This window comes from Stegostoma tigrinum, unplaced genomic scaffold (genome assembly GCF_030684315.1).
Source record: "Stegostoma tigrinum isolate sSteTig4 unplaced genomic scaffold, sSteTig4.hap1 scaffold_54, whole genome shotgun sequence".
Classification (NCBI taxonomy): domain Eukaryota; kingdom Metazoa; phylum Chordata; class Chondrichthyes; order Orectolobiformes; family Stegostomatidae; genus Stegostoma; species Stegostoma tigrinum.
Genome location: NW_026728472.1, coordinates 3,279,439 through 3,304,316, shown reverse-complemented (window position 1 = coordinate 3,304,316; position 24,878 = coordinate 3,279,439). Strand labels below are relative to the sequence as shown.

Here is a 24,878-nt window from a genome sequence, read left to right as displayed (position 1 = left end):
GAGTTGTTAAGAAGGCGGATGGTGTGTTACCTTTCATTTACAGAGAAATTGAGTTCGAGAGTCATGAAGTTATGCTCCAGCTGTGCAAAATCCTGGTTCGACCTCACCTGGAATATTATGTCCGGTTCTGGGTGCCTCATTGCAGGAAAGATTTGGAAGCATTGGAAAAGGTGCAGAGGAGATTTACCAGGATGTTGCCTGGAATAGAGGGAAGGTCTTCTGAGGAAATGTCGAGCAAACTAGAGCTTTTCTCTTTAGAACGACGAAGGATGAGAGGTGACTTGATAGAGGTGTGCAAAATTATCACAGTTACAGATAGAGAGGACATCCAGGGACTTTTTCCTTGGGTGGAGGTAGCTATTATGAGGGGGCATAGTTTTAAAGTAAGTTGAGATAGATATCGGGGAGATGTCAGAGATAGTTTCTTTACCCGGGGAGTGTTCATGATGTGGAAGGCATTGCCGGAAAGGGTTGTGGAGTCGGCCTCATTCGAGGCATTTAAGCGGCTATTAGATAGGCATAAGAATGATGGTATAAGGTAGGGGTGGAGGTTAGATAGACTTTAAGTTTAGGGTAAAAGTTCAACACAACATCGGGGGGAATGGCCTGTACTGTGCTGTACTGTTCCAGGTTCTATGTTCCAACATATTCTGGTTTGGGTCTGGAAGCTGTTCCCAATCTCTTCACCAACAACTCCTTATTACCCCATTCCCATTGTGTTCTCATTACAACAGTGCCCTGTCCATTTCTCTTACTGTTCCCCTGGCAACAGTTTCCAAGACTGCTCACATTGGATTTATCTGAAAACTGACTTTTGCTCTCTACTTCCTCTATTCCTCAAGAAACAATCTCCTGTTTCACACACATGCTGTGTGCAAACAAACGTCTCACTTTCCATACCCACTCTGATCTTGGAGAAACTACCTCTGGCCACTTTACCATCATACCCCATTACCCTTGCAACGGTCCATTGTTCTGCTCACGCTCTACGCTCCTGGCAACGTCCTCTTGTTATCCATCACTGTTGTGCAAATAATGGCCAATGGACTAACACATGCTCTTCCAGGCGTAATGGCCAATGAACTTACCCCACTCCATTTGATAGGAATGGGGTTTGCAGCCCTACTACTATACTTGTCCTTTATCAATGGTCTCAGGCCTCACCCCACACTGTCACCCTCGCAATAACCTGTAATCGCACTCTGACTGTTTCCATAATACTGACATTCAACCACACTTAACAATGGGCACGAGACCCAACCCACACTCTGATCCTCCAGTAATGATTAACTGTTATACCTCCAGCCTACTTACTCAACAACAGGCTGTGTCCCAGTCGCCACCTCGCTCCCTAGCAATTACTGCATCCTCAACCCCACCCTGCCTTCCCAACCCAGCTCAATATCTTTCTCAAGCCCTCAATCCCACACTTTTCCCTTAATGAGTGCCTGTGGTCGCACCTTCACTCTGTTCCCAGAACAATGTCCTGTTGTTCCACCCACACTTTGTTCCCTTAGTAGTGGGCAGTGGTCCCATACCCAGTCTGCTCCCCAGCAACAGCCTGCAGCACCACTCCAAAATCTGTTCCCTGAGCAAACCAGCATGCTGTCGCACTCCCCACTTTTCCCCTGGAAACGTCCTGTGGTCCAACTCTGACTCTGTTACCCTAGCAAACGTATGTGGCCTCAACCCCACGCTTTTCCCCTGGCAATGGTCTGCAGCATCACGCCTCAGTATGTTCCCCTAGCAATGGCCAGTTGTACGACCTCCGCACTGTTCCATGGCAATACCCTATGGAGCCTTGGCAACTGTGTTCCCCTAATAGGGATATCTGGCCCAACTTCCACACTTGTTCCCCAGCAACAGCCTGTGATCCCACTCTCACATTGATCCCCGAGCAATGGCCCACGGACTTTCCCCACGTCTGTTCCACTCGCAAAGGCCTTGTATTCTATAACCACGCTGTTCCCCTAGGATCGGCCTATATACATAGACCCACTCTGCTCCCGAGCAAAGACTCCAACATTGTTTCCACGGCAATGGTCTGTGGCCCATCCCCATTCTGTAACCTCAGTAATGGTCATTTATCACTCCCTCCACTGTTCGCCGAGCAATGGCCAGAGATTGTACCCCACTCAATTTGCTATCAATGAGCATCCTGGCCCCCAGTCCAAGCAATTGCCAGTGGCCCCACATTCACAATGTTTCCCAGGAAAAGGACTGTTGACCCACATCCAATCTTTTCCCCAGCTATGCCCTGCAGCCTGATTCACACTCTTTTCACCCAACAACAGCTTGCCGCTCCAGGGCTACTCTCTTTCCATAGCAACGGCCATGGGCGCAACCCCACTCAGTGTCCCTAGAAGTGGTCTGTTTAAAACTCCTCTGATCCCTTGGCAACAGCTTATGATCCTACTCCGACACAGCTCTCCTAGCAATGGCCAGTGGTTGTACATTCAATCTGTTTCATGGCAAAATCCCATGGACACACACTCACTCTTTTCCCCAAGCAACACGCTCTGGGCCCCCCAGCAATGATACCGTGGCAACAACCTACAAAAACACACCCTTCTGTTTCCTCAGAGCACACTGCTGTGACTCCCTCTCTCTTCCCCTCATTCTGGGAGGTGGTCCCACCACCACTCTGTCCTACAGTTATCATCCCCCATTTTGTTCCCTGGCAACGTCCCATGGACACACCACCACTCTGTACAACTAGCAAGGGCCGGTGGTCCCCACAACCACATTGGTCACCGAGCAATGCCCTGTTGTCTTACTCTTGCACTGTGCCCCTCGTGATGGCCTGTGATCACATACCCACTCTGTTCCGTAGCGATGCACTGTGCTCCCAACACCACTTGGTACCTCAAGCACCAGTCAGTGGTCCCACTCCCACACTTCCCTCCAGCAATAGCCAGTGCCTGAAATACACACTTTTCCCCAGAAACAGCCTGTAGACATCTTCCACACTGTTCCCGATCAACGGCCTGCTGCCACAGCACCACTCTGTTTCTGAGCCAATGGCCTGCTGCCCAATCCCAAATCTCTTTCTTTAGCAATGCCCAGTGGCTTACCATCTACACCTTTCTCCAAGGAACAGACTGTGGACCTAATGGCAGTGTATTCCTTGAGCAATGGCTAATTAGCGTCTGCATTGTCTTCAGTGGTTCAAGTAAACCTCTCAACACCTCCTTCTCAAAAGATCCTCAAGATGGGCAATGAAACTGGCTCACATTGCATCTCTATCGACCTCTTTTCAGCTGTCTGAGGCCACAACCTGATCCATCAAAGAATCCTATTTAGCCCACAAAGTTTAACTTCTCTGTCACTAAATGGCCCTCTCCATGTCACCAGATGCAGCTGGTCAGTGTCTCCTATCTGCACAGACAAAGGTTCCTCTCATGTCTGCCTAAGTGCAACACCATTCTGGCTGGGCTGGGAAATGGGACACCCCATTGTCCATGATGTCTAAACAGGCTCTGATTTATCAGACAGTGTGGAGTACAAGGCTCAGAGCCAGTGAGTGAGTCTTGTGGGATGCAAAGCTCTGTCCTTTCCACAAAGAAACCTGCTCCCCTGATGAAATCCCACCACAGGACTTTGAAGAGTGCGTCAGTGTGACTGAAGAGTAGAGAGGGGGAGGGAGGGAGAGGAAAATGAAATCGAGAGGAAGTGAGAATAGATCAAGTGAAGTAGGAGGAATGAGAGATGCAAAAAGCCAAAAAGAGGGAAGGAGGAAAAGGGATGGAGAGAGATTGAGGCAGGGAGAATGATAGAAAAGTAATGGAGAGGAAGGATAGTGAGGAATTTCAGTGGAAGAGAGGTTTAGAGAGAGTGAGGAATTTGTAAGAAAGGGAGGCTGCGAGGTAAAGAGAGATCGCGGGATGGAGGCAGTCTGAATGAGAATGAGAATGAAAAGCTCACTGAAAGAGAGTGAGAAAATCAGAGGGAGATTTCTGGAGGAGAGAGAGGGAACGAGGTAAGTTTGAGTGTGTGGGTAGTACGGGTGGGAGGTAGATATGAAGCGAGAGATTCATCAGAAGTGAAAACAAGGATAGAGTGACTAAAATTCAACACTTGAGCTCAGTGCCGGTCTCCTTCAATTCCCTGATGAACCAGACTTAGGGCAGAGACTATCTCTCTCCAGATTAGCTTTTTCAACAAATTAACAAACAAAATACCATTAGCTCACCGACTTGACTTTTTTTTCAATTGATCATTTTATTCTTTATTAATTTTAGGTTTTAGGTCCAGCGAGTGGATGGTGCCTTTTTTTTCAAATTCCCCTGAGTTGGGAAAAACTTTGAAATGTGTCCCCGTAACTCTCTGTGGGATAAGGTTGGACAAACCAGGATGACCCTCAGTCTGTTACAATAGCGACAGGCTTCTTCATTGCTGAAACATTGAACTGAAATGAGAAAATCCTGAATGGATTGATTAATGAGTGAATTTGATTGGTTGATGAATTTGGATACAGGGATATTTCAGCACATTCTTCAGCTGCTGCCTGAACTTCGTCTGGGTCACGGCATAAATCCCGGCGTTTGTGCAGCAACTGAGGACCTGCAGCATGAAGCCCAATTCCTGCACAGAGTAATCCAGGTACACAGAAATATACCCAATATTATTCATCCGGTGAGATATAGAAACCAGCATTAACATTGACCATAACAGGATGAAATTGGACGAGATCACAAACGGTAAAATGATTGATTTTTTTTCCGATTTCTCATTTCTGTGTCACACTGACTGTCCCCATTGGTGTGAGTCCGGAGTCTCCTGCGGGCTCTGCTGGTCACTAAAATGTGTCTGACGGTGAAAACATTGAGCAGCAGAATCAGGAGAAATGGGAGAGTCAGGGTTAGAATGTGGTGGAGGAACTCAGTTGTGACCCAGACACCAGACATTTGAACATTGTCTGTTACATCACAAAACCAGGGGGTGTTCCACAGCCAATAGTGAGCTGTGAGCATAAAATACCAGAAAATGTTCTTTCAACAGCTCAGCACAGTCACTGTTCACAGAGCCACAGCCGCCGTTTTCTCACTGCAATATTTACTTTTCAGCTTCTGGCAACAAATGGCCACAAATCGATCAAAGGTGAAAGTGACGGTGAACCAGACAGAACAGTCAGTGGCTGCATAAAGCAGGATGGCGTGGATATTACACACGGGGATGTACCGCAGGAAATTAAACTGTTCCCGATAAACAATGGGAATGTGTCTCAATATCAGGTCGAGGATAATGACCAGTAGATCCGCCACTGCCATGGCCCCCAGGTAACATCTGACACATGGAGACAATCCACAATCTTTATGAAGCAGGACGAAGATCGTCACTACGTTAACTGTGAGGAAGGAAAATAAGTAAATTATACATCAGCCTGGAGGCCACGTTGCCTGTTTGTTTGAGAACCTAATGAGATGTTCAAATGAGTCACTGTGTTTAGAAAATTATTCATGGAATTAGAGATGAATTACATATAAAATGTGCTGTAAAACAACAACAATCATTCACTCTCCACACACTCGGGCACACATAGACGAGAAGAGATGGTTTCTAGAACGTTTCCACACACTCAATCATTCAAAAGCAGATACAGGTCATTTCTTCACAGTTCTTTACAGGTGGTCAGTTATATCACGTTCTCAATCTACCTCACGGAGCCAGCCAGACACATTGACCCAGATGACATATCTGTTCGCCATGGGTTACTTTGCAGATCAGGCTTGTGTATTGCTCAACACAACCAGGCAATCTGTCCAGAGTGCAACATTGAGCAGACTACTCAGGCACATTGATCGGTAAATCCAGATGAGATATATGTCCAGGATGGAGCGCTGTGCAGACCAGTTCAGTGCATTGATCTATAAATCTGAACAAGATATCTGTCCAGCATGGGAAGTTGTGTCATAAACAGCAGTGAATTGATCTGTATACCTGGAGCGTTAACCTGCTAGTGCGCAGAGCAGTGCAGATCAAACCAGTGCATTGGTCTGTAACAGATCACTGCCCAGCATGTGGAAACTTGCAGCTCATCATGAAAGTGACAGGATGTGCATCTCCCTTCCCTTTACAGCTCCATGTCTCCATTGTGCCATGGCAAGGGGTGCTGTGGATGTGAAAATCATTTCCAGAGAGAGAAGTCACAGGGATGTGCGGATCAAGGGAGAAAGTAGTTTGCAGGCATTCCTGTCCATCAATCGCTGAAGGTAAACATGTAGGTGCAGCAGGTGGTAAAGAAAGCAAATGGTATGTTGGTCTTCTTTGCGAGAGTTTTCAACTAAAGGATCAGGAATGTGTTATTGCAGTTAAAAAGATCTTCGTGAGGCTACACCTCAAATGCTGTCTGCAGTTTTTGTCTCCTTTTCTGAGGAAGGATACTCTGGCTTTGAGGGAGTGCAGTTTACCAGGCTGTCTCCACGGATGGTAGGACTGATGCATGAGGAGAGATTGACGAAGTTTAGATAGTTTTTGCTTGAGTTCAGATGAATAAGCAGTGGGTTTTTCGAGTTTTTATTAAAATTCTAACAGGATAGACAGGGTAGACGCAGGGAAGATGTTTCCGATGATAGCTGTGTCCAGAACCAAGGGTCACAGTCTGCGGATTTTGGTAGGGTATTTCGGACAGAAATGAGGAGACATTTCACCAAAGAGTGGTGAGCTTGTGGAATTCATTACCACAGGAAGTAATTGATGTCGAAACATTGATTACACTCAAGAGGTGGCTAGATATAACACATGTAGTTAATGGGATCAAAGGCTATGGGGAGAAAACAGAATTAGGATAATGATTTTGAACGATCATGATTGTGAAGAATGGTGGAGCATGCTCTCAGGACTGAAGGCCCTCCTCCTGCTTCTGTCTTCAATGTTTCTATGAATCAGTTTAAATACTAACAAATGACAGAAGGTTGGGAAACAGAGAGGGGGGTGAGATTGAGAGAGTGTGACATGGAAAAATGTGTTTCCAAGTTTAACAATGATATAATTAAAACCGTTTGATAGCATCCTGCAAAAAAGCCCACAGTTTTCAGGAATGGTAGATAATGGGTTGATGGTAGGAGTTCGAATGTTGGAGAGCTTTGGATGAACATTCTTTCTGTCGCCTTTTAACTGAGATTGGGGTCAGCAGATTCTTCGAATCATTGGGCTGAAGTAACAATAATTTGTCGAAGTGTCATTTTCATTGAGTTTGACAGAGGGATTGTCTGCATGAGTTTGAGCTTGTTTTCTGGTGCTATAGTGTCAAACTCACCTTATTAACTAACTATCTCACCCCATGGTGCCCCTGTCATTCAGTGGCAGTCTGATTCTCCCATTCCTCACAGCTGGATGTACCCGCCAGTTACTGAATGGCCTGGAAAATTCCATGATCCTTTGTGCTGATGCTATCTTTATAAAGCACGTTTGAGCTTTCTCAGTTTGGACTTGCCCGAGATGGTTTATTCCCAAGCAAGGTAGATAAGGGGCAATGACAGCACAATGTATTGACAGGAGCCTGGCGGTCCGAGTGGATAGGCTTGTAAGGAGGAGGACCTTTTTTTCTGAAAGGAGGGCACTTCACCAGATACATTGAGCATGCTCTGAGCTCACCATCCAGCTCAATGCAGTATCTGTAGTCTGAGAAATGTCCAGAAATACAGTGCAAGCTTTGATAATCTTCCCCACTGTGCTACGATAAGTGCCACCATATTCTTTCTCCTTACTCGCATTCACTGTGTATGTGTTATAGCACCTATTACTGAACAAGGCTCATTCTGCACCACTCATACTCCTGTATACAGCATCTCCCCTCTCACATACGCAATACCCGACATGGTGATATAATGCTCTGGAGAATGCCGCCTCTAGACTTTTCTGAATTATGTTGTTTGTAGAATGTTCCAGATAATGTTCAAACAATCCCAAGATCAGAAAAATGCCAGTCCCAAATATGTAACATACAAGGGAAGGAGCAAAGCTGTAATTTTTCCAAATGACTTATAATTAACGTCTATTATCTGGCCATTTAGTCCTTCAAATCTTCTCCATCTTTCAATAATATTGGCGTCTATCTAATTGTGTCCTGATCTCTATGTTGTAGAAACCTTCAGTCATTCAGTCCTTTCAGCTCCTGTCACTGACCAAATGACACTTGGATTTAACGTGCATCAGTTTTCTTTAAATATGTGATCAGTCGGCAGCTCTCATGAGGACAGACTCTCCAAATCATATATAACATTAGCTTTATACTTTTATGCATTTGTAAGCTCATTTCACACAAACCAATCAAAATATACACGTATTTTATGGTCAGAAATATCCATTCACAGTTAGTAATTGTGATTATCTTGTTTGCCTCACCTTATTGTTCAGCCAATGACAGCATTTAAACACTTCTCTCACTTTAACATTGACTGCTAGCAGAGGACCTATTTTATTTTGTCTTCAGCTGTCGTCTTGAACATTATCTAACTGATAGTTTCTTCATTGTTATCAAAGTTTCTAAAATCCTTTGTTTTTGTCTATTTATTTCTGCATCAGCTTCTTGGCTTCCCACTCAATTGGCTGGCAGCTAGTTTGTGATGCAGAGGGAGGCCAACAGCGCAAGTTCAAATTCCACACTGACACAGGTTACAATGAATAGGAACAAAAATGAACAGCCCACTTTCTCAACCATGAACCTTGCCTGAGATGTGATGATCCTCAAGTCAAAACACCAAGAGTCGTCTCTCTCTCTCATGAGAGAATACTCCCATGGTCCTCTGGGACTATCGCAATTTTATTCTATCACTGCTTTCATTTAAAAATTTTCTCCATATTATCACTTCATTTTCCATTGTATTCCTTTGGAGGCTGGCCATTTTGTATCACTGTCAGCATTTCTATCCCAAAGTACACATTCCTTTCCACTTCCAGATAATCCTTGGCTCCTTTGTTATTCATGTGTCTGTCTGTCTGTGCCTGAAAGTATTCATTGTCTCTGCTTCCAATGCTCTCTGGGGAAGAGAGTTTGAAAGACTCTCAACAATCTGAGAAAAGAAAAATAAATCTCATCCTGGTAATAAATTGAAGATGATTTTTTTTAAAAAAAAAGACACAAAATGTACCGTCTCGCTGCATTTTCAATCAACTTTGGAAGAAGGACGTGACACAGTCAGAGCTTGTGATGGTTTTGTTTTATCTCCTTACCTGAGAAAGGATAAAGTGACATTCGAAGCAGTTCAGAGAAGTTTCACTTCATTATTCCTTGATTGAAGTTCTCACATTATGAAGGTTTAATATGTTACCCACTCAATGAAGGTTGATCTTATTGAGGAGAGTGGATCGCCGTTTGCTGTCTGCATAGTCCAAATGTATTGTCACTAGGCTTTGTGCGTTTGCTGAGGACGCTTGATTCGGTTATAAACCGGTTATTTGTGGCTGACAAAAGAAATCTGTCTGACTTGTTCCTATCACTGAACCTGGCCCAGTCTGAGGCCTATGTCATTGGCCATATCACCAGCCTGGTTGCACTTAAAATTTGTTGTGGCCAATAAAGGAGTGGGATTGGAAAAGGAAACAATGACACCTCAAACCTCAGTCAGAACAGGGACTGGGGAGAAATATACAAAGTGGGAATCTGTTGAAGAGGGAAATCTCTTTCCCAGTAGTTTGTGGTGGTTGGATCTAAACATTATTTCGTTGCTGACTTCGTTTGATTTTTGATGGACAGGTGAATTATGGAAAATATAGTATTGACAGAAAAGCGCAGCTGAGACCACAATGGGATGAGCTACGATCTTATTTACTGGTGCAGGAATGCAAAAGAGTTGACTGGATCACGCATGCTCCTCCATCTTATGTTCTGATGATCGATTCACCCCCTCGGATCATTGAGGAATAGGTTGGAAAATATTCCTCGAAAATCCAACCTAGGTCAGGAAGAACACAACCACACCCACCCCAATCCCTCTTTACAGGCATTCCCTCCCTGCAATGTCTGCTTCGGATTTGGATCATGCTGCAAAGCCAGATTCACTGTAAACACAATCCCCATACCTCACCCAGGGTTCACTGACCCAGGATTGGCTCTGGTCTCTGTGATTGCAAAATTGCACGACATGACTTCTAAAAAAAACAGCTACTTTCTAATAACAGATCATCAGAAATAGGAACAGGAGTGGTCTACTCGGCACCTTCAGCGTGACCCGTAAATCATGAAGGATATGGTTGTTCTGATCCAGTGTTCACCTCCACTTTAATGTCAACTGCTTGTATTCCTCAACTTGCTGATATATCAAAATTGAACCACCTCATCTGTAAATACATTCAGTTAACTAGCATTCAAAACTGTCTGGGTTAGCAAATTCCAAATATTCACTACCTTCTGAGAGGAAACAAAAATCCTTAACATCTCGAACAGTTCATCCACTTCACCAACACCTTCCACCCCAACCTTCGGTTCACCTGGGCCATGTCCAGCACATCCGTCACCTTCCTGGACCTCTCAGTCTTCATCTCAGGCAATCAGCTTGTAACTGATGTCCATTTCAAGCCCACCGACTCCCACAGCTACCTAGAATACACCTCCTCCCACCCACCCTCCTGCAAAAATTCCTTCCCCTATTCCCAATTCCTCCGCCTCCGCCGCATCTGCTCCCACGATAAGACATTCCACTCCCGCACATCCCAGATGTCCAAGTTCTTGAAGGACCGCAACTTTCCCCCCACAGTAATCGAGAACGCCCTTGACCGCGTCTCCCGTATTTCCCGCAACACATCCCTCACAACCCGCCCCCGCCACAACCGCCCGAAGAGGATCCCCCTCGTTCTCACACACCAACCTACCAACCTCCGGATACAACGCATCATCCTCCGACACTTTCGCCATTTACAATCCGACCCCACCACCCAAGACATTTTTCAATCTCCACCCCTGTGTGTTTTCCGGAGAGACCACTCTCTTCCTGACTCCCTTGTTCGCTCCACACTGCCCTCCATCCCCACCACACCCGGCACCTTCCCCTGCAACCGCAGGAAATGCTACACTTGCACCCACACCTCCTCCCTCACCCCTATCCCAGGCCCCAAGATGACATTCCACATTAAGCAGAGGTTCGCCTCCACATCTGCCAATGTGGTATACTGCATCCATTGTGCTCAGTGCGGCTTCCTCTACATTGGGGAAACCAAGCGGAGGCTTGGAGACCGCTTTGCAGAACTCCTCTGCTCAGTTCGCAACAAACAACTGCACCTCCCAGTGGCAAACCATTTCCACTCCCCCTCCCATTCTCTAGATGACATGTCCATCATGGGCATCCTGCACTGCCACAATGATACCACCCGAAGGTTGCAGGAACAGCAACTCATATTCCGCCTGGGAACCCTGCAGCCTAATGGTATCAATGTGGACTTCACCAGTTTCAAAATCTCCCCTTCCCCAACTGCATCCCTAAACCAGCCCAGTTTGTCCCCTCCCCCTACTGCACCACACAACCAGCCCAGCTCTTCGCCCCCACCCACTGCATCCCAAATCCAGTCCAACCTGTCTCTGCCTCCCGAACCGGTTCTTCCTCTCAGCAATCCCTTCCTCCCACCCCAAGCCGCACCCCCATCTACCCACTAACCTCATCCCACCTCCTTGACCTGTCCGTCTTCCCTGGACTGACCCTATCCCCTCGTTACCTCCCCACCTATACTCTCTCCACCTATCTTCTTTACTCTCCAACTTCGGTCTTCCTCCCCCTCTCTCCCTATTTATTCCAGTTCCCTCTCCCCATCCCCCTCTCTGATGAAGGGTCTAGGCCCGAAACGTCAGCTTTTGTGCTCCTGAGATGCTGCTTGGCCTGCTCTGTTCATCCAGCCTCACATTTTATTATCTTGGAATTCTCCAGCATCTGCAGTTCCCATTATCTCCTTTACATCTTCTTTGTTCTGTATCTATGTCCTCGAATGAAAATGACTTCTCAATACCTACATTGTCAAGCCCCTCTGCATTTTTTTCAAATAATATCACTCCTCATTCATTTCAACGATAATGAATAATCACCTAACCATTTTAGACCTTCTTGATTCGTCAAAAGTTTAAAACCAAGAATCAACCTAGTTACGACCTGACTGACATGCTAACTTTCTGTTTTTATACAAGTTTTTTTGGCGTGCTCCCCATTAAATAACAGCGTGGCTTTTGCCTCTCAGTGCCAAAGTGCAGGACGTCATTGTTAAAATAATCTCGACATGTCAAATATTTGTGAAGTCACTGCCCTAATCTATATCTCCTTTTATATTCCTTACATCCTCACTGCGATTTTCCCTCCTATGTATGTTTGCATCATCTGCAATTTTGGATGTATCATGCACTCAAGCCTCGCCTTCAAGCCATCAGTATAAACTGTAAATAACTGATGTCATAGGACTGATTTTGTGGTACTCTGGCAAGTATATCTTTTAAACAGATAAAGACCTATTAATCCCCACTCTCAGTCTACTATGTGTTTAACAATCCTCATTCCACACATATCTATTAACCATCACACTGTGAGCTCCTGTCTTGTACAAGAATCTTTATTTTGTTTTATTAAGAACCATACAGAAAACCAAGTGCATCAATCTGCTTGTTATGTTCTCAAGGAACTCCAGGAAAAATTTACATGATTTTACAAGGCAAAACATAATTTTCTTTTCACAAATCAATGTTGAATCTAATTGCATTAAGCTTTTCTAAATGTCCTGCAATTCCTTCTTGAATAAGGGACTGAATGGCCAATAGGTTCCTATTTTCTGTCCCGGTCCCTTCTTGAAGACAGTTGCGACAATAGAAGTTCTCCAATCTTGCTGAAACATTCCTACAATCCAGAGAGTTAGGGAATATTTCAAACTCTGCTGCCAGCCACTCTGCTGCCACTTCTTTTAGAACTGTGTAACAGTTATTGTTGACTTGTCTACCTTAATGCCTGTATTTTTACCAAAAAAAGTATTCTTTTGGTTTGAGACTATTTAGGTTTTCTCCTAGTAACATCTTCCATTTATCAATGAAACACTTACGATGTCTTTACTTGTGAGGGACGATGTAAAACACTGGTGTAAATTATTTGCTTGTCCCCTGTAATCCCCAGTCATACCCTGCAGATGTACCACATGTACTTTCGTGACCTTCTTTCTTCAAAGGGTGACATACTCACCTTGAACTGTTTCTTATGTATGCATTGAAAATCTCTTGCTACTTGTTATGTTTTAATCTTTCTTTCCAATGTACTTTCATAACACGTTTTCTTCTTTTTGCTTCACATCATTTGCTTCTGGCTCCGAGAATAAGCATCTCATTTCTGGCCTACACTAGCTCTCAACAATTTGAATACTTTAGTTTGTGATGAATGGTATCCTTGGCAGCCTATGTGAACTATGGGCAGATATTCTTCTTATCGAGTCCATCCTTTTGAAAAGAAACAATCAATGCTGAGCATCGTGGATTGTCTACTTAAACTTCTGTCGCTGTACATCCTCTGACTTTTCTGTGGTTCGATTTTCACATCCTGCTTTAGAGCAGTTATAAGACAAAAACCTGCAATTTAAATGTCTGGTTCGTTTGAATCATTCAGGGGAAACTTCCACATGTGGCTGAGCGCATGATCAGCTGAGAGTGACTCCATTTTCCCAGTTTCTCCGTTTCTGTCATTTCTGTTCAATGATGCCATATTCCAGCGGGAAGCCTTGGGCATGTCCTCCTTTTCCCTCCAAGAGAAATTTCCCCCATTTCTAGTGCACAGAGCCTTCAGCTGGGGCTGACCCATCTCCTGTGTTTCTGTTCTCACCCCCTCCTCTTTTCTTCAGCAGAATGATACCCTTGTCCTCACCTTCCACTGCACTAGAATCCACATTCAAATAATCATCTTCCGTCACTTCCACCACTTCCAGCAGGACAATACTGACACACAGCAGTTTAATGTTTCTCGGCTTAGCCCTGCCAGCATTCTATACACTAGGCAGCCAAGAATCAAAGCCAAGGGAGAGTACAGAGGAACAGAAAGATTCCAATTCAAGAAAGAAACAGACAGTTAATTAAATGAGAACATGTTGTGGAAATATGGGGAAAAAAGGGATGTGAGTGGGACCATCCGAATGGGTGAGACCTTAGAGGGTCCCAATCATAATAATGACAGCATTAAATAAAAGCAATGCCAAATCAACTAAAATGACACGTCACATCACATTCTGACTCTGCCTCACAGAACCGGCCCAGATTCCATAAATGGGACAAGATGTGAGCTGAGCATGGAGCATATGTTAGTGTATTGTTCAGTAAACTGGGCTATCTGCCCAGCATAGACAGCATTGCAAACCTTTGCCAGTATGTTGCTACTATACTAGCACTAGACAACTACCGAGTTGAGGGATCATTGTAGCTCATGCTGTAAGTGACAGTAAATGGGCACCCCACAAATTTATATGTGTACTTATGTAAATGTATATATTTATATCTGTGTCTATAGCTCCATTGCACAATGGCAAAACAAGAGTTTGTTTGTGTCTGTGTGTGTGTGTGTGTGTGTGTGTGTGTGTGTGTGTGTGTGTGTGTGTGTGTGTGTGTGCGTGTGTGTGTGTGTGTGTGTGTGTGTTTTTGTGTATGTGTGTGTGTGTGTGTGTGTGTGTGTGCGTGTGTGTGTGTGTGTGTGTGTTTTTGTGTATGTGTGTGTGTGTGTGTGTGTGTGTGTGTGTGTGTGTGTGTGTGTAGGGGGAATAGCGCGGTTCTACATGTACAAATTTGAGCGAGAACACGCATGGAAGAAATCAGTTCATGCACGAAAATCTGACAGTGTTTTGGGAATCAATTTAGACAGACTGAGAGACATTTTATGGATAGATGTGATTTTGTACTTGAGAATATTAAAATAAAATCACTGCCAAATCCGAGATTAATATTGTTCAGTGCGCACAGGAATTACAAATTTGGGATTTTTGTGAGTTCAGATACAAGCTGTTCAGGATTGACCAAGGCCTACTTAGGCAGGTTTCTACCTGGGAGTGTCGGCAGCAGATTATTCTCATCATATCATAGAATTCCCTACAGTGTGGAAACTGGGTATCTAGATCAAAAAGTCCACACCACCTCTCCAAAGAGGATCCCACCCTGACACATTCCCTTCATCCTGCATTTCCCCATTTCTAACCCACCCATCTGAAACATCCCCGAACATATCTGGCAACAAAGCATGGCCAATCCACCTACCTGCACACCTTTGGACTGTGGGATGAAACTGGAGCACCCAGAAGAAACTCATGCAGGCACAAGGAGAATGTGCAAACTCCACACAGGTGGAATTGAACCCAGGTCCCGGGTGCTATGAGGTAGTAGAGCTAATCACTGAGCCATCGTATCATGAACAGTCTCTGGCATGTCATAACACCGATTAAAAGGGATTCTGGTTCAGATCTCTGAATCCGGAGATGTGGAGACAGGCACCTCAGCATGTCCAGTGCGATACTGCAACAATCCGGAAGAAACTGGCAGGACCCCTAGGGATAGTTCTCTTTTCTTTGTAAAGGGCAGGGGACCCTGGACTGGGATGGCCCTGAAAGAGGGGTCCATGCCTTGGAAATCTTTGTGTTTCTGATGGCATCTGGTGAGCTCTCGCCGGCTTTTGAAAATCTGGGAGAGATGGTGTAAATCTCGCGCTGGGCTGTACCCATATGTGCAGCAGGTCTCCAAAATTATTGGCACCATAAATACTGTATTTCATAGCTGAAGGTTCAAACAGCAGGTCTGACAAGTCAGTAAAGTAAATTTTGAGACTGCCAGTAGTTAAAATTAGGAATGATTAGGGACCAGCTCGTAGCCAAAATAATCACTGCCATTGTAATTCAACTGTTTCAACCTGAGATATTGATCACGATGGGATGGAGTCAGTGGAATTTGTAACCAGAACAGAAGACAGTAACCTCCATACTCCCAATATTAAAATAACCATTATAGGAATGCAACAAATCACAGCAGAAATGGTATGGCTCAGTATAGAGACCCACGAGAACACTGCCAGTAGCAAAAGTGAGAGAATTCATGAACAAGTTCACTGATGCAGTTAATACTGTTTTGAAACGGAATATCTGGACTCAGAGGATGAGCAGGAATGACAGCTAAGAGTGTAGAGTAAATGAAAAGAACGGCAATACAGTTGAACACGGCATATAGAAATAAAAATTGAACAGTGAGTCTTACCAGGAACACCAATGACAGCAAGGATAGGATAATAAAAGCTTTGAATAATGTAAAGTGTGCATTGTATCCGCCCTGGTAATGACATCCCATCATAATATGTAGAAAGAAGCCAAACATACGAAGATAAACTCCTGTCCGTTGTTGCAGCATTCCAGTCTATTGTTCTCAGATTCTGATCCATTGCTGGAGTATTTGAGTCTAATTTTCTCAGACTCTGACCTCTGTTCCCCTTCTCTCTGGAGCTGCTGATTCCTGTTATTGTTGTAGGTTACGTTCCCGCTCATACTATGGGATAACACATCGAAAGGAGTCCATTTATTATTAAAAGATAGAACCATCCATTTGGATAATTAGAATCCATGGAGACTGAAATTAATCACAGTCACCGAACAAACAGATTCAGTTAACACCCTCTTTACATGGTTTTTCATATCACAATAAAAGGGAATATTTATGCAGTCTGGATGATAGGAATGAAATTGCTGAGGAATGGACCATAAATCTTCCCATCTTTTTAAACTTTCTTGCTTGCATATGATAGTAGTACACTGCACTGCATGCCCCACTCTGTTTATAAATGGAGATAGGGATAAAATAACAGACAATGCATAAAATGACTAGTGGGGACATTTCTAGAAGTCATAAAGCAGGATAATAATAGTTATTGCTTATTGACTTTGCATGATGTTTCTCCTATTGGTGAACACACTGTTATCAAATCCGTTCATGGCCTTAAGAAAGTCTATTAAGCCTGCTGCTCAGGAACAGTGGGAAGCAATTCCGCCCCATGTGCCTTTTACAGAGGGATAGGAAGAGATCATTCAGTCCACACTCGCCAATTACCACTTGAAGAAGTATAAAGCTGCAATGTTGATACATCTTGCAGCAGGTATCATTCAAAACATAGGGAAGGGTTACTGCAGTTTTATGAGATCTTACTGAGAGGATACCTGGAGTACATTGTGTTGTTTGTTTTTCTGTAACTCAGGCAGGAGGAACCTCCATCAGATCCAGTTTCATGGCTGTTAATAACCCAGCTATTCATTCTCTCAAGTATGTTACACAGGAACAGGAGAAAGCCATTCAGCTGCTCAAATCTACTGCAAAGGAAGAAGAAGAGGCCATTCAGCTTCTCAAATCTGTCAAATCAGTCAGCTTACTTGCTCAACTACAGAGAGAAGAAAAAAACGTCATTCATATTTTGAAAATGTTTTACAGAAACAGGAGAAAGGATTTCGGAGATAGAAGCTGCAAGTAACGTGAATAGGCCATTTGGTCCCTCAATTCCAAACAACAAGAGCAGCAGAAGACCACAGTATAGGAGCCTGTTACTCAGATTAGGAGGAGGGCATCTATTTTCACAAACTTTGTGCATGGGAATAGGAGGCAGTCAATCAACTGCTTGAGGCCAGTACAGAGGAAATGTCAGAGGCCAGAGAGCCCCCAGCATTCTGTTTCCCAGGAAAAGGAGGAGTCAACTCACTCCCTACCAGAATGATGCAATAGGAGAGAAGGAGGCTTGGCTTGTTATAAACAGAAATATATCAATACGTTGCAGGAGTCAACCATTGAATCCAGGTCCACTATTCAATAAGGCCATGGCTGATCTGATTGTGACTCCTCGTTCCATTTTATAGAGACTCCCTTCTCTGCAGCGTTTCCTCCATTTGTTGGCCATGTCTCGGGGAACAATCTTCCAAAGAGCTGCCTGCCTCTTCAGCATGAAGAAAGTGCCCTTTCAATCCTGACTTTTAACCTAATCTATATATTGTCCCTTACTACAGACCTGTGGAAAAAAATCTACAGTTCTATAAGAAATCTACACTCTTTTTCCTTCAGCATCCCTTCATGCTTCTGGCCCATGGGAATAACAGTATTACAATAGGTGCATAGCTGCACACATGTCCCTGTGATGAGATTGTTGCAAGCTCCTATCTCTAAACTGGTTGCCAATCCTGCAGTATGTTTCAGCTCGTCTCTACTGGCAGTTTTCATAAGCAGCTTCTTAAGCAGGCAAGGACACATGCCTAGTATAAGCCACCAGAGTCAAGCTTTCTTTTTCTTAGGGTGGAAGTGTCAGTTACCAGGGGTGATAGATTTAGAGTGCAAAGGGCCTGTTTCTGTGCTGTAATGTTGTTTTTTCATTGTACTTTGCTCTTTATTCTAAGCAAGATAAGTAGCTAAGTAATAATGAGACAATGCAGATCCAAGGATGGACCTTCACATTTAAACCCCTTCCACAGTCTTATCCACTATGGCTGAACATTCAATATTTAAGTTACGTCCTCTTTCTCCTTTGAAATGATCACCATCAGCTTAGGCTACTTATGCATCAATCTGATGCATATCCTCGCGAGGTCTTGCCATGGTATTTGAACATGTCTCAGTCGGGGCGGGCGTTGCTTGTAGGGCTTGCAACAACTGAGCCCAGTTCCAAATAGCTGCCGGAGATGTTTTAATAGAAGTGTTGATAGTCATGTCCTGGGCCGTCAGAGCTTCTGTAGTTGTTGCAAACTTGATTGTAGCTGCATCAGTTAAAGAATGGTCCTGGAAGTCGTCGCTGGGTAAAGGACACCTTTTGCAATTTTTGGTGTAGAATCAGATTGACATGGAAATGTGAGTTAACCCACAACTGGAAACAAAATCAGTACCATGTCCATATGCCCACTGGATATTGCAATCAGAGTAATTGTGTAGCCTACACACAGGCTACAGGACTGAATTCCCCTCACATAAGCACACCCACTGATGGGCATGAGGGCATTTGGTAATGTCGAGCCCCACTGCACTAATGTCCTTCCAATGGACTGTGCATTGAAGGGCATGCTTCGAGGTCGCCTGGAGAGAACTGTTTCCTCTGCTCATGTTATACAGCCTTAGCAGAGATAGGTATGCTGGGGTTGTGTGATACTCGGAGGAGGATCGGTGATAGTCATTTGCTCCTGAACAAGTGGTCGTCATGCCAAGTAGCGTACGACAAATGTTGTAGATTCAGGGAATATTCTTAATTGATGGGATGTTGATCCATATGGATAACAGTTCAACAGTGACTCAAGAAGGGTCAAACCCATTCGCTTCGGCAAATAGTTGCACCCACAGATCACTATATAAAGCGGATCCCAGGAACAAACAAAGGATTCCCGCCTTGCCATTGTCCCATTATTAACAAAATCAATTAGAACATTCAGAGCAGTGGATGTGAGTTTGCTCGCTGAGCTGGAAGGTCAGTTTTCAGATGTTTCGTCACCATTCTAGGTAACATCATCAGTGAGCCTCCGACGAAGTGCTGGTGTTATATCCCGCTTTCTATTTATCTGGTTAGGTTTCCTTGGGTTGGTGATGTCATTTCCTGCATTGGTGATATCATTTCCTGTTCTTTTTCCAGGGGATGGTACATTGGCTCCAAATCAATGTGTTTGTTGATGGAGTTCCGGTTGGAATGCCAGTGCTTCGTCGGAGGCTCACTGATGATGTTACCTAGAATGGTGATGAAACGTCTGAAAACTCACCTTCCAGCTCAGCGAGCAAACTCACATCCAGAACCTCAACCTGAGCTACAAATCTTTTCAAAACTCGCTATTCAGAGCAGTTTTATTCAAATTGTTAAAAGTGAGAGTTTTAGTCTGAATTTCAATCCTTCTTCTTCTAACCTAGTAGCTATTTCTTGGAAATCTACGTTATTTTCCAACAATACCTTCAACTTCTCTTTCAACACTCTGAGGTTTCTTGTAATAGCGAATTATCTATGGCATTACCAGCAGAGGACCCCGTCCTGAATCCTGCCAGAACCCTCACCTCTGCCTGGGTGATCCCTGCTTTCTCACCATTTGTATAAGGGGCATGCCTCCAAGGGCAGACTTAATCATTTCCAGAAATAAAGTTGACCTGATGCATCAGTACAATTGTGTGGAAGTTCTAGATTAAATTTAATTAGTAAATAGGTTGTAGTCACTGAAGCGTTGAGGATAACATATTCATTTGCATCCATGAGGATCATAGCATTCGCCCCAACAAGGATAATATGGACTTCAGAGCAGTTGAGGAGGGGACCCATTGCGTCACAATATGGCAGGGACAATTGTTCCCTGAGACAGTTCGTCTGGCAGTTGGTATGCCGTTAGTAAAGTGAGCACATCTCTGGCATTCAATAGTATGGCTAAAAAGCTGGAGGGAGTCGATGCTCCACCAGATCCATGTAGATCTGACTCCGGCAAGATGAAACTGGCATGTGTTTTGCTCACATACAAGATTTTAATAGGATTTGCATAAGTGTTGTTACCTTTGTACACTGAAGATGAACATGGTATTGCAGTTAAGATCAAGGACGGCTGCAGTTGCCTATTTTCAAAGGAGAGGGACACCACATATGGCTTTCAGCCTGACTGCATGTTAACAGTGGATAACCATCTCCACGGGATACTTTAAGAGGATTTCTATCAGCTACATATCAGTTCCTGGCAGCACAACTCACGCCCTTATTTCCAAATCAAAGTTTACTAATCCTTTGTATATATCCATAGTCCTTGAGTCATCAACATTACGTCAATGGTTTTGGAGCACTGCGTGCCTCAGTGTCGATTCCTCGAATGTATATTCCTTGGACGGTCATTATGACGATAAGGGACAGGGTCTTGTGGAAACACAAGGCAAACACACATGCCCGAGGCCTTGTCAATTCTGTTAATTGTTAAATATTTTCAGTTGTGACGGGTGTCTCCATTCGCCGATCCCAATTTTGATGACCAAAAGTCCACAATCACTGTTGACAATCACCTCATAGTGGCCACCCTATTTAGAACTGCGCTGCCCTTTTGGATGCAGTACATGAATGAAGACTCCTTCCCCAGCCCTTATCATTGGGCATGCACATTCCCTCTTGTTCCCAGCCATGAACCTACTGTACCTGATTGATCGGGTATTTCAGCTGTTGGAGATGCATGAAAAGTTGGCACGTACCTTCCTAAATCTGTCCTTTTGAGTTGACCATTTCTGGTCCCCCCACCTTGCAGGAGGCCCATGGTGCGACCAGTAATGAATGGGAAAGGAGTCAGTCCTTTTAGTCTGCGAGTTGTTCCTTGAGAAGACATTAGACTGGCTGGTAGGGAAACGGTCCATTTAAACCCTTCTTCAATTATTGCCTTGGTGAGAACATTTTACAGTCTTCTATTCATCTTCTCTACCATCCCCGAGTTCTGTGGGTGGTAGGGGATATGATACCTTTGAGTTATTCCCAGTACTTTACGCACTTCCTTCAGGGTCTTGCCAGTGAAATGGGCCGATTGGATTGAATCTATTTGTAGGGGAACCGGCCACCAAGGTATTATTTCTACTGTCAGTATTTTTGCTACTGAGGTTGCAGTAGTCTTTTATGGGGAAATCTTCTACCCATCTGGTAAACTGGTCAAAATAGCCAGAAAACATTTTTTTAAAAAAATTCTGACTTTGTGTATGTGGCCCTATGAAATCCATTTGAATGTGTTACCACGGCCTCTGTGGATGGGGTTGATTGCTCATTTTATTTTTAATTCCCTGTCCTGGTTCTGTCTGTGCTCATAAAGTACATCTTTCACAAAACTTGGCTTTGTCTCTTCCCATTCCTTTCCACCAGCAGCAAGTAGATATCACCTCTATCATTTTATTTCTACCTATGTGTGCTAATCCAGGTGAACATTGCACAATGTCTGCTGGCAGAATGTGGGCGCTACCACTTTGCCTCCTTTTCTCCAAATAGTGCCTGCTCCTAATGTCGCCCTGTCTTTTATTCATTCCACCTTTTTCTTCTGAACTGGCCATTGCTTGTAAATTTAAAATTTTCCATTCATTATCTCTGGCTTCATGCTGTCTTGTAGCTGCTAAAAGTATATCTTATTGTTCTAACATTGCTTTTGATGTGCTATGTGTACAGCTATTCCCTCTCTGCCCCGGTGATAATATTTTCCTCTGTGCTTTTATTTTTAATTATTGCTGTTTCTTTCAGTACCGTAGATGATACTACTAGGTCCTTGACACCAGGTCTCCAGCACAGAAAAAGACCAGTCAACCCATCAGGTCTGCACCAGTTAAACTCACGCTTCTGGCTGTCCCTCGTCCAGCACTTGGCTTATGGCCTCACCAAGTTTAGCAATGCAAGTGTACATCGAAATGTATCTTCACACGGTTGAAAGTTTCTGCTTGTTTCACTCTGACAGGCAAGGAGTTGCGTCTTCCCACCATTTGCGGTTTGGGTGAAATGCTTATTCCCACCTTCTGCGATTACTCTCCAAAACAAGAAGACAGAGAATAAAATCCCTTCTTATTTGCTTTCGACTCTCATTCATTGTCGGCAAGAATCAAAGCTGTGCAGAGATACCACAATGCATTTCAAGCTCATCACCTTTACCACTCGCCTAGAGTTTCAGAAGTACAGCAGCTACTCGCCTTTCTCCCTATGGAGCTGAGGGAGCGTGAATCATTCCAAGGTTTGTTTGACTCCAACCACTTCTCAGATTTCTAACGAGTTAAATTCAGTACCAGGCGGGTCTGTTTGTTTCATCCCAATAGATGGGAGAAACATTCATTGAAAAACAATAACATAAATTTCAGGGAAATCTCAGCAGATCTGGCAGAGAATCAGAATTAACATTTCAGAATAATAAAATGTGAGGCTGGATGAACACAGCAGGCCAAGCAGCATCTCAGGAGCACAAAAGCTGACGTTTCGGGCCTAGACCCTTCATCAGAGAGGGAGGTGGGGGGAGGGAACTGGAATAAATAGGGAGAGAGGGGGAGGCGGACCGAAGATGGAGAGTAAAGAAGATAGGTGGAGAGGGTGTAGGTGGGGAGGTAGGGAGGGGATAGGTCAGTCCAGGGAAGACGGACAGGTCAAGGAGGTGGGATGAGGTTAGTAGGTGGCTGGGGGTGCGGCTTGGGGTGGGAGGAAGGGATGGGTGAGAGGAAGAACCGGTAAGGGAGGCAGAGACAGGTTGGACTGGTTTTGGGATGCAGTGGGTGGGGGGGGAAGAGCTGGGCTGGTTGTGTGGTGCAGTGGGGGGAGGGGATGAACTGGGCTGGTTTAGGGATGCAGTGGGGGAAGGGGAGATTTTGAAACTGGTGAAGTCCACATTGATACCATATGGCTGCAGGTTTCCCAGGCGGAATATGAGTTGCTGTTCCTGCAACCTTCGGGTGGCATCATTGTGGCAGTGCAGGAGGCCCATGATGGACATGTCATCAAGAGAATGGGAGGGGGAGTGGAAATGGTTAGCGACTGGGAGGTGCAGTTGTTTACATTTCAGAACTCTGTTTTACCTCACAGGTACTTCCAATCCTGTTGAGTTTCTCCAGCAGTTTTTGTTTCTTTTTGAGATTCCCCAAATCTGCAGCTCTTGACGTTAGCTATGAAAGCGACATGGAAACATTTTTGTGGTTACTCACTGGATAAGGTTTTCATTTGGGAAACACTTCCCGAACCGCATTAAAAACACAAAACTGCGTAACGTACAAAAGTGGTGAAGTGAAAACAGCAATCACTCTTGCCTGGGTGCCCTTGAACTATCGCCCTGTTGTTTAACAATTGAACACACTGATTGCGCCTCAGAGGTCAGCGAGCAGGAGCTTGCACGATCTCTAAAAGTAGGCTGTTAGTGAATGCAAGCTTCAAACTGCCTCTCTTCAAATGGAAAATCCGCTATCAGGTTTACGTTTCCAAAAGAATGCCTGGGACGTTCGGTGTGCAGACATGGGAATTTTGCCAGGCTTCTTTGGGTACATTACAAGCACAGTTGATAAAGGCAAGTGGTAGATGAAGTGAATTTGAATTTTTAGCAACTCCTCAACAACAAGCCATATAAAATATCGATGACAAGGTAAGAGTTTATGCTGTTAGGTTTAAATGAGCATAGGCTGCCTGTTGTTTAATTAACAGAAAATATAGAATCGGAATTAATGTGTATTCTTCAAGTTGGAAAGATGTGATTTCTGGAGTTCCAGAATGGTCAGTCATGGGGCTGCAAGTATTTATCTCTGTATTAATTAATTGTAGGAAATGGACAACAAGCACAATGCTGGAGGGCATGCCAGGAGCAGCACCAGAAATACAACAGAAATTGTTGCCAAATAGCTGACTGAAATGAGTGGAGAAAAACTATGGAATTCAGGGCCATGGAGGATGTCAATGTTCAGACTGTACAAAACTGAGATGAATAGTTCTATGAGACCATAAGACCATAAAACAGATAAGTGGAAGTAAGGCTATTGGGCCCATCGAGTCCACTCCGTCATTTCGGCATGGGTGATGGGCATTTCGACTCCACTTCCCTGCAATCTCCCCGTAGCCCTTGCTTCCTTGTGAGATCAATAATTTATCAATCTCCGCCTTGAAGCCATTTAACGTCCCGGCCTCCACTGTGCTGTATAGATTAAAAAACATTTAGAACTCCTGGGAAAGAGGAATAAAATGTCAGTGAAGTAGGAGTTCTTACATGATTTCATTAAGCGGCGAAGCAGGTTCAATGTGCTAAGTGGCCGTGTCATATTTTTATGTTTCAAAATGAAAACAATTTGCCTGATATTCAGTTGGCAAATGTAATTAATATTCCAGTTGAAATAATATTATTTTTCACCGCTACGACCTTGGATGTATTTCTCAAACGGCAATAGAGTTTTACATTGGTTGCCTCAGTAGTTCCTTCACACAGGGAATTAACCAGTGCTGCAGACGGTA

General features: G+C 44.2%; 1 long non-coding RNA gene across 1 annotated transcript; it reads right to left on the bottom strand.

Moving 5' to 3' along the window:
- Positions 1 to 17,133: 17,133 nt before the first annotated feature.
- On the bottom strand, positions 17,134 to 23,757 carry LOC132208820 (uncharacterized). Its single transcript, XR_009444948.1, has 3 exons — positions 23,658 to 23,757; positions 23,465 to 23,551; positions 17,134 to 17,277 (listed from the first exon to the last, which is right to left on the bottom strand). It is a non-coding gene; the product is annotated as an uncharacterized LOC132208820 (long non-coding RNA).
- Positions 23,758 to 24,878: the final 1,121 nt, after the last annotated feature.